The following is a 7,500-nucleotide window of genomic DNA, read 5'->3' as shown; positions in this document are numbered from 1 at the left end:
TGGTTTATGACTTGTCCAACTGGTTTATGACTTGTCCAGAGTGGAAACTGGTTTATGACTTGTCCAACTGGTTTATGACTTGTCCAGAGAGGAAACTGGTTTATGACTTGTCCAAAGAGGAAAGTGGTTTATGACTTGTCCAACTGGTTTATGACTTGTCCAGAGAGGAAACTGGTTTATGACTTGTCCAGAGTGGAAAGTGGTTTATGACTTGTCCAACTGGTTTATGACTTGTCCAGAGAGGAAACTGGTTTATGACTTGTCCAAAGAGGAAAGTGGTTTATGACTTGTCCAACTGGTTTATGACTTGTCCAGAGAGGAAACTGGTTTATGACTTGTCCAAAGAGGAAAGTGGTTTATGACTTGTCCAGAGAAGAAAGTGGTTTATGACTTGTCCAGAGAGGAGAGTGGTTTATGACTTGTCCAACTGGTTTATGACTTGTCCAGAGAGGAAACTGGTTTATGACTTGTCCAGAGTGGAAAGTGGTTTATGACTTGTCCAACTGGTTTATGACTTGTCCAGAGAGGAAACTGGTTTATGACTTGTCCAAAGAGGAAAGTGGTTTATGACTTGTCCAACTGGTTTATGACTTGTCCAGAGTGGAAAGTGGTTTATGACTTGTCCAACTGGTTTATGACTTGTCCAGAGAGGAAACTGGTTTATGACTTGTCCAAAGAGGAAAGTGGTTTATGACTTGTCCAGAGAAGAAAGTGGTTTATGACTTGTCCAGAGAGGAGAGTGGTTTATGACTTGTCCAACTGGTTTATGACTTGGCCAGAGAGGAAACTGGTTTATGACTTGTCCAGAGTGGAAAGTGGTTTATGACTTGTCCAACTGGTTTATGACTTGTCCGGAGAGGAAACTGGTTTATGACTTGTCCAAAGAGGAAAGTGGTTTATGACTTGTCCAACTGGTTTATGACTTGTCCAGAGTGGAAACTGGTTTATGACTTGTCCAACTGGTTTATGACTTGTCCAGAGAGGAAACTGGTTTATGACTTGTCCAAAGAGGAAAGTGGTTTATGACTTGTCCAACTGGTTTATGACTTGTCCAGAGAGGAAACTGGTTTATGACTTGTCCAGAGTGGAAAGTGGTTTATGACTTGTCCAGAGAGGAAACTGGTTTATGACTTGTCCAAAGAGGAAAGTGGTTTATGACTTGTCCAACTGGTTTATGACTTGTCCAGAGAGGAAACTGGTTTATGACTTGTCCAGAGTGGAAAGTGGTTTATGACTTGCCCAATATTGTTTTGGTTAATGAGTTGTCACTTCAACTTGCGGCTGCGGTTTTGCTTGAATAACTGTTGCCGGGCTTAATACACGTCCCAGCGGGCGAATTTGAAGGGGGTGCCCGGGCTTGGGGTCACGTTGGTGGGGTGGTGGAGGGTCTGTGTGCCCTTCGGTCCTGGTCCCGTTGGGAAGGAGGTTGGCGTGCTGCCGAGTGTGCTTCCCCGGACGGGAGGAGCGGTTCAAATCGTGTGCCTTCGGCGGTGGCGGGGAGAGAGCGCAGCTGGGGCGGGTGCGGTGTGGAGACGGAGTCCCTTCTTCCCCGAGGGGGCTAGGGCACTGCCGGTGCGGGTGCAGGCTTACGGCCCGGTGCCTTTTGGTGTTGGGGGTTGCGGTTGGGGTTCGGTTTAGGGTTAGGCGATAGGGTTAGGGATAGGGTTAGGGTTAGGGATAGGGTTAGGCGATAGGGTTAGGGATAGGGTTAGGGTTAGGGTTAGGGATAGGGTTAGGGTTAGGGTTAGGGATAGGGTTAGGGTTAGGGTTAGGGATAGGGTTAGGGTTAGGGATAGGGTTAGGGTTAGGCGATAGGGTTAGGGTTAGGGATAGGGTTAGGGTTAGGCGATAGGGTTAGGGTTAGGGATAGGGTTAGGGTTAGGCGATAGGGTTAGGGTTAGGGATAGGGTTAGGGTTAGGGATAGGGTTAGGGTTAGGGTTAGGGATAGGGTTAGGGTTAGGGATAGGGTTAGGCGATAGGGTTAGGGTTAGGGTTAGGGTTAGGGTTAGGGATAGGGTTAGGGTTAGGGATAGGGTTAGGGTTAGGCGATGGGGTTAGAGCTAGGGTTAGGGTTAGGGTTAGGGATAGGTTTAGGGTTAGGGGATAGGGTTAGGGTTAGGGATAGGGTTAGGGTTAGGGTTAGGGTTAGGCGATAGGGTTAGGGATAGGGTTAGGGTTAGGCGATAGGGTTAGGGATAGGGTTAGGGTTAGGGTTAGGGATAGGGTTAGGGTTAGGGTTAGGGTTAGGGATAGGGTTAGGGTTAGCGTTAGGGATAGGGTTAGGGTTAGGGATAGGGTTAGGGTTAGGGATAGGGTTAGGGTTAGGGATAGGGTTAGGGATAGGGTTAGGGTTAGGCGATGGGGTTAGAGTTAGGGATAGGGTTAGGGTTAGGGTTAGGGATAGGGTTAGGGTTAGGCGATAGGGTTAGGGATACGGTTAGGGGTAGGGATAGGGAGTATCTGGGACGGGCAGAGACTCCTCGGCGGTCCCCCCGGTCCCTGGCGGGCAGACGGACCTCCTGGGCCGGAGGCAGCCTCCGCCGGCGTTACACCCTGTCCCTGGCGGGCAGAGGGACCTCCTGGGCCGGGTGCAGCCTCCGCCGGCGGACCCCCCGGTCCCTGGCGGGCAGAGGGAGCTCCTGGGCCGGGTGCAGCCTCCGGCGGCGGTCCCCCCGGTCCCTGGCGGGCAGAGGGAGCTCCTGGGCCCGGTGCCGCCTCCGCCGGCGGTCCCCCCGGTCCCTGGCGGGCAGAGGGACCTCCTGGGCCGGGTGCAGCCTCCGCCGGAGGACCCCCCGGTCCCTGGCGGGCAGAGGGAGCTACTGGGCCGGGTGCAGCCTCCGGCGGCGGTCCCCCCGGTCACTGGCGGGCAGAGGGAGCTCCTGGGCCCGGTGCAGCCTCCGCCGGCGGTCCCCCCGGTCCCTGGCGGGCAGAGGGAGCTCCTGGGCCGGGTGCAGCCTCCGGCGGCGGTCCCCCCGGCCCCTGGCGGGCAGAGGGAGCTCCTGGGCCCGGTGCAGCCTCCGGCGGCGGTCCCCCCGGCCCCTGGCGGGCAGAGGGAGCTCCTGGGCCCGGTGCAGCCTCCGCCGGCGGTCCGCCCGGTCCCTGGCGGGCAGAGGGACCTCCTGGGCCGGGTGCAGCCTCCGCCGGCGGTCCCCCCGGTCCCTGGCGGGCAGAGGGAGCTCCTGGGCCGGGTGCAGCCTCCGGCGGCGGTCCCCCCGGTCCCTGGCGGGCAGAGGGAGCTCGTGGGCCCGGTGCAGCCTCCGCCGGCGGTCCCCCCGGTCCCTGGCGGGCAGAGTGACCTCCTGGGCCGGGTTCAGCCTCCGCCGGCGGTCCCCCCGGTTCCTGGCGGGCAGAGGGAGCTCCTGGGCCGGGCTCAGCCTCCGCCGGCGGTCCCCCCGGTCCCTGGCGGGCAGAGTGACCTGCTGGGCCCGGTGCAGCCTCCGCCGGCGGTCCCCCCGGTTCCTGGCGGGCAGAGGGAGCTCCTGGGCCCGGTGCAGACTCCCCCGGCGGTGCACCGGTCCCCGGCGGGCAGAGGGCGCTCGTGTACCGGGTGCAGCGTCCGCCGGCGGTGCACCGGTCCCTGGCGGGCTCAGAGAGCGCCTCGGCCGGGGATCGTCTCGTCCCAACGTCCGCCTGGTCCGTGGCCCGCAGGGGGCGCTGTCGGGCGGGGTACGGCCACGGCCCGACGTGCCTCCGGTGGGCTGCGGTCAGTGTGTGCCGCCGTTGGCCGGCTGCGGGGCTTGGTGCTGTTCCAGCCGTGCGTTAGGTGGGCGAACGGCAGGGGGCGCCCCTTGGGCGGGTGGCGGGCCCCGCGCGGGCCAGCCGTGGGGGGTCACGGTCCGCCGCCGGGGCGTCCAAAGGGCGGCGAGAGGCCGTCCGCCGGTGCTGACAAGTCATAAACCAGCGGCGGTGACAAGTCATAAACCAGCGGCGGTGACAAGTCATAAACCAGCGGCGGTGACAAGTCATAAACCAGGACAAGGTTGTTGACGGCGCCGGGCGGCGGCGAAGCGGCTCACCCCGGGGCAGGGTGGCGATTCGAGGAGGGGCGCCCACCCGGCCGCCAAGGCCGCCGCCGGCGGGGGCCGGGGGCGCCGTTTTGAAAAAGAACCGTAGGCCGGATGGGGTCCGATCCACCCACCTTATGCCGACGCCGAGACCTCATTCCCGGCATGACTACCGGTGGTCCGTCCCGCTGGTCTGCCACTTGCGTTTGGCGTCACGAGGGGTTGGCGGGGTACCTGCAGATTGGTAGGAGGTGGAAAATCGAGAAATGGACTTTGGTCGGAAAGGTCCCCTCGAGCCTCCAGGTCTGCGGAGACCGACCCGGGCTGCCGCCCCGCCGGCCGCTCGGCCCGATCGGGCGCGAATTTCTTCCGATTTTCGCCCTTTTTTCGGGTTTTCGGCCGGCGCTCCAAACGGCGGCCCGACGCCCCGCCGAGGCCGGGCACGGCTCCCCGGAGCGCGAGGGACCGGATCAGACCTCGTCGGCACTGGCATGGCCACCGCAACGCTCGGACTTAGCCTGGGGAGGCTGGTCGAGGCGGTGGCAAGTCATGAACCAGTGGAGTCTGGCGGAGACTGTGGCAAGTCATAAACCAGTCGGACTTAGCCTGTGGAGGCTGGTCCAGGCAGCGGCAAGTCATAAACCAGTCGGACTTAGCCTGTGGAGGCAGGTCCAGGCAGTGGCAAGTCATAAACCAGTCGGACTCAGCCTGTGGAGGCAGGGCCAGGCAGTGGCAAGTCATGAACCAGTGGCAAATCATAAACCAGTCGGACTTAGCCTGTGGAGGCAGGGCCAGGCAGTGGCAAGTCATAAACCAGTCGGACTTAGCCTCTGGCGACTTCCAGGAGGTCTATGAGGTCCTGTGCCGCCGCTTTACCGGGGCCAAGGTTGCAGGAGAGCGGAACGGAGGAGTGGATTGGTCCCGCCGATGGGGCACGTGCATATATGAAAAGTGCACCCTACCGTTAGTTAATCACTTGCCCTCGGAAGTGTATGAGGTCGTGTCCAGCCGTGGTACCGGGGACACAGTGGGGGTGTTCCCGCTAAAGGGAGCGGATTGGTCCCGCCGAGCTGCCACTTGCATTTGTGGTCGAGTGTCTCGGACAGCTGGTTAACCACTTGCCCTCGGTAGTGCCGATGAGGTTTTGAAAAAGCCGATCTGCGGGGACTTGGAGCGCCTTCCTCGGATGGACTACCGGGCGCCCTCCCGCCGATTTGCCATTTGCGTTTGGCGTCCCGAGGGGTTGGCGGGGTACCTGCAGATTGGTAGGAGGTGGAAAATCGAGAAATGGACTTTGGTCGGAAAGGTCCCCTCGAGCCTCCAGGTCTGCGGAGACCGACCCGGGCTGCCGCCCCGCCGGCCGCTCGGCCCGATCGGGCGCGAATTCTTTCCGATTTTCGCCCTTTTTTCGGGTTTTCGGCCGGCGCTCCAAACGGCGGCCCGACGCCCCGCCGAGGCCGGGCACGGCTCCCCGCCGCGCAAGGGGCCGTGTTTGCCTTGGTCTGCCTTGGAATTGTCACCAAACGCCCGCGCTTCGCCTGGGGAGGCTGGCCGAGTCGGTGGCAAGTCATGAACCAGTGGAGGCTGGTGGAGACAGTGGCAAATCATAAACCAGTCGGACTTAGCCTGTGGAGGCTGGTGGAGACAGTGGCAAGTCATGAACCAGTGGCAAATCATAAACCAGTCGGACTCAGCCTGTGGAGGCAGGGCCAGGCAGTGGCAAGTCATGAACCAGTGGCAAATCATAAACCAGTCGGACTCAGCCTGTGGAGGCAGGTCCAGGCAGTGGCAAGTCATGAACCAGTGGCAAATCATAAACCAGTCGGACTCAGCCTGTGGAGGCAGGGCCAGGCAGTGGCAAGTCATGAACCAGTGGCAAATCATAAACCAGTCGGACTCAGCCTGTGGAGGCAGGTCCAGGCAGTGGCAAGTCATGAACCAGTGGGAAATCATAAACCAGTCGGACTCAGCCTGTGGAGGCAGGTCCAGGCAGTGGCAAGTCATGAACCAGTGGGAAATCATAAACCAGTCGGACTCAGCCTGTGGAGGCAGGGCCAGGCAGTGGCAAGTCATGAACCAGTGGAGACAGTGGCAAGTCATAAACCAGTCGGACTTAAGCCTGTGGAGGCAGGTCCAGGCAGTGGCAAGTCATGAACCAGTGGCAAATCATAAACCAGTCGGACTCAGCCTGTGGAGGCAGGTCCAGGCAGTGGCAAGTCATGAACCAGTGGCAAATCATAAACCAGTCGGACTCAGCCTGTGGAGGCAGGGCCAGGCAGTGGCAAGTCATGAACCAGTGGCAAATCATAAACCAGTCGGACTCAGCCTGTGGAGGCAGGTCCAGGCAGTGGCAAGTCATGAACCAGTGGGAAATCATAAACCAGTCGGACTCAGCCTGTGGAGGCAGGTCCAGGCAGTGGCAAGTCATGAACCAGTGGCAAATCATAAACCAGTCGGACTCAGCCTGTGGAGGCAGGGCCAGGCAGTGGCAAGTCATGAACCAGTGGAGACAGTGGCAAATCATAAACCAGTCGGACTTAGCCTGTGGAGGCTGGTGGAGACAGTGGCAAGTCATAAACCAGTCGGACTTAGCCTGTGGAGGCAGTTCCAGGCAGTGGCAAGTCATGAACCAGTGGAGACAGTGGCAAATCATAAACCAGTCGGACTTGTCCTGTGGAGGCTGGTGGAGACAGTGGCAAGTCATAAACCAGTCGGACTTAGCCTGTGGAGGCAGGTCCAGGCAGTGGCAAGTCATGAACCAGTGGAGACAGTGGCAAATCATAAACCAGTCGGACTTAGCCTGTGGAGGCTGGTGGAGACAGTGGCAAGTCATAAACCAGTCGCACTTAGCCTGTGGAGGGAAGGTGGAGACAGTGGCAAGTCATAAACCAGTCGGACTTAGCCTGTGGGGGCAGGTCCAGGCAGTGGCAAGTCATGAACCAGTGGAGACAGTGGCAAATCATAAACCAGTCGGACTTAGCCTGTGGAGGCTGGTGGAGACAGTGGCAAGTCATAAACCAGTCGGACTTAGCCTGTGGAGGGAGGTGGAGACAGTGGCAAGTCATAAACCAGTCGGACTTAGCCTGTGGGGGCAGGTCCAGGCAGTGGCAAGTCATAAACCAGTCGGACTTAGCCTCTGGCGACTTCCAGGAGGTCTATGAGGTCCTGTGCCGCCGCTTTACCGGGGCCAAGGTTGCAGGAGAGCGGAACGGAGGAGTGGATTGGTCCCGCCGATGGGGCACGTGCATATATGAAAAGTGCACCCTACCGTTAGTTAATCACTTGCCCTCGGAAGTGTATGAGGTCGTGTCCAGCCGTGGTACCGGGGACACAGTGGGGGTGTTCCCGCTAAGGTGGAGTGGATTGGTCCCGCCGAGCTGCCACTTGCATTTGTGGTCGAGTGTCTCGGACAGCTGGTTAACCACTTGCCCTCGGTAGTGCCGATGAGGTTTTGAAAAAGTCGATTTGCGGGGATTTGGAGCGCCTTCCTCGGAT

This window comes from Scyliorhinus torazame, unplaced genomic scaffold (assembly GCF_047496885.1).
Source record: "Scyliorhinus torazame isolate Kashiwa2021f unplaced genomic scaffold, sScyTor2.1 scaffold_1631, whole genome shotgun sequence".
Taxonomy (NCBI): domain Eukaryota; kingdom Metazoa; phylum Chordata; class Chondrichthyes; order Carcharhiniformes; family Scyliorhinidae; genus Scyliorhinus; species Scyliorhinus torazame.
This window is presented reverse-complemented; position numbering follows the sequence as displayed.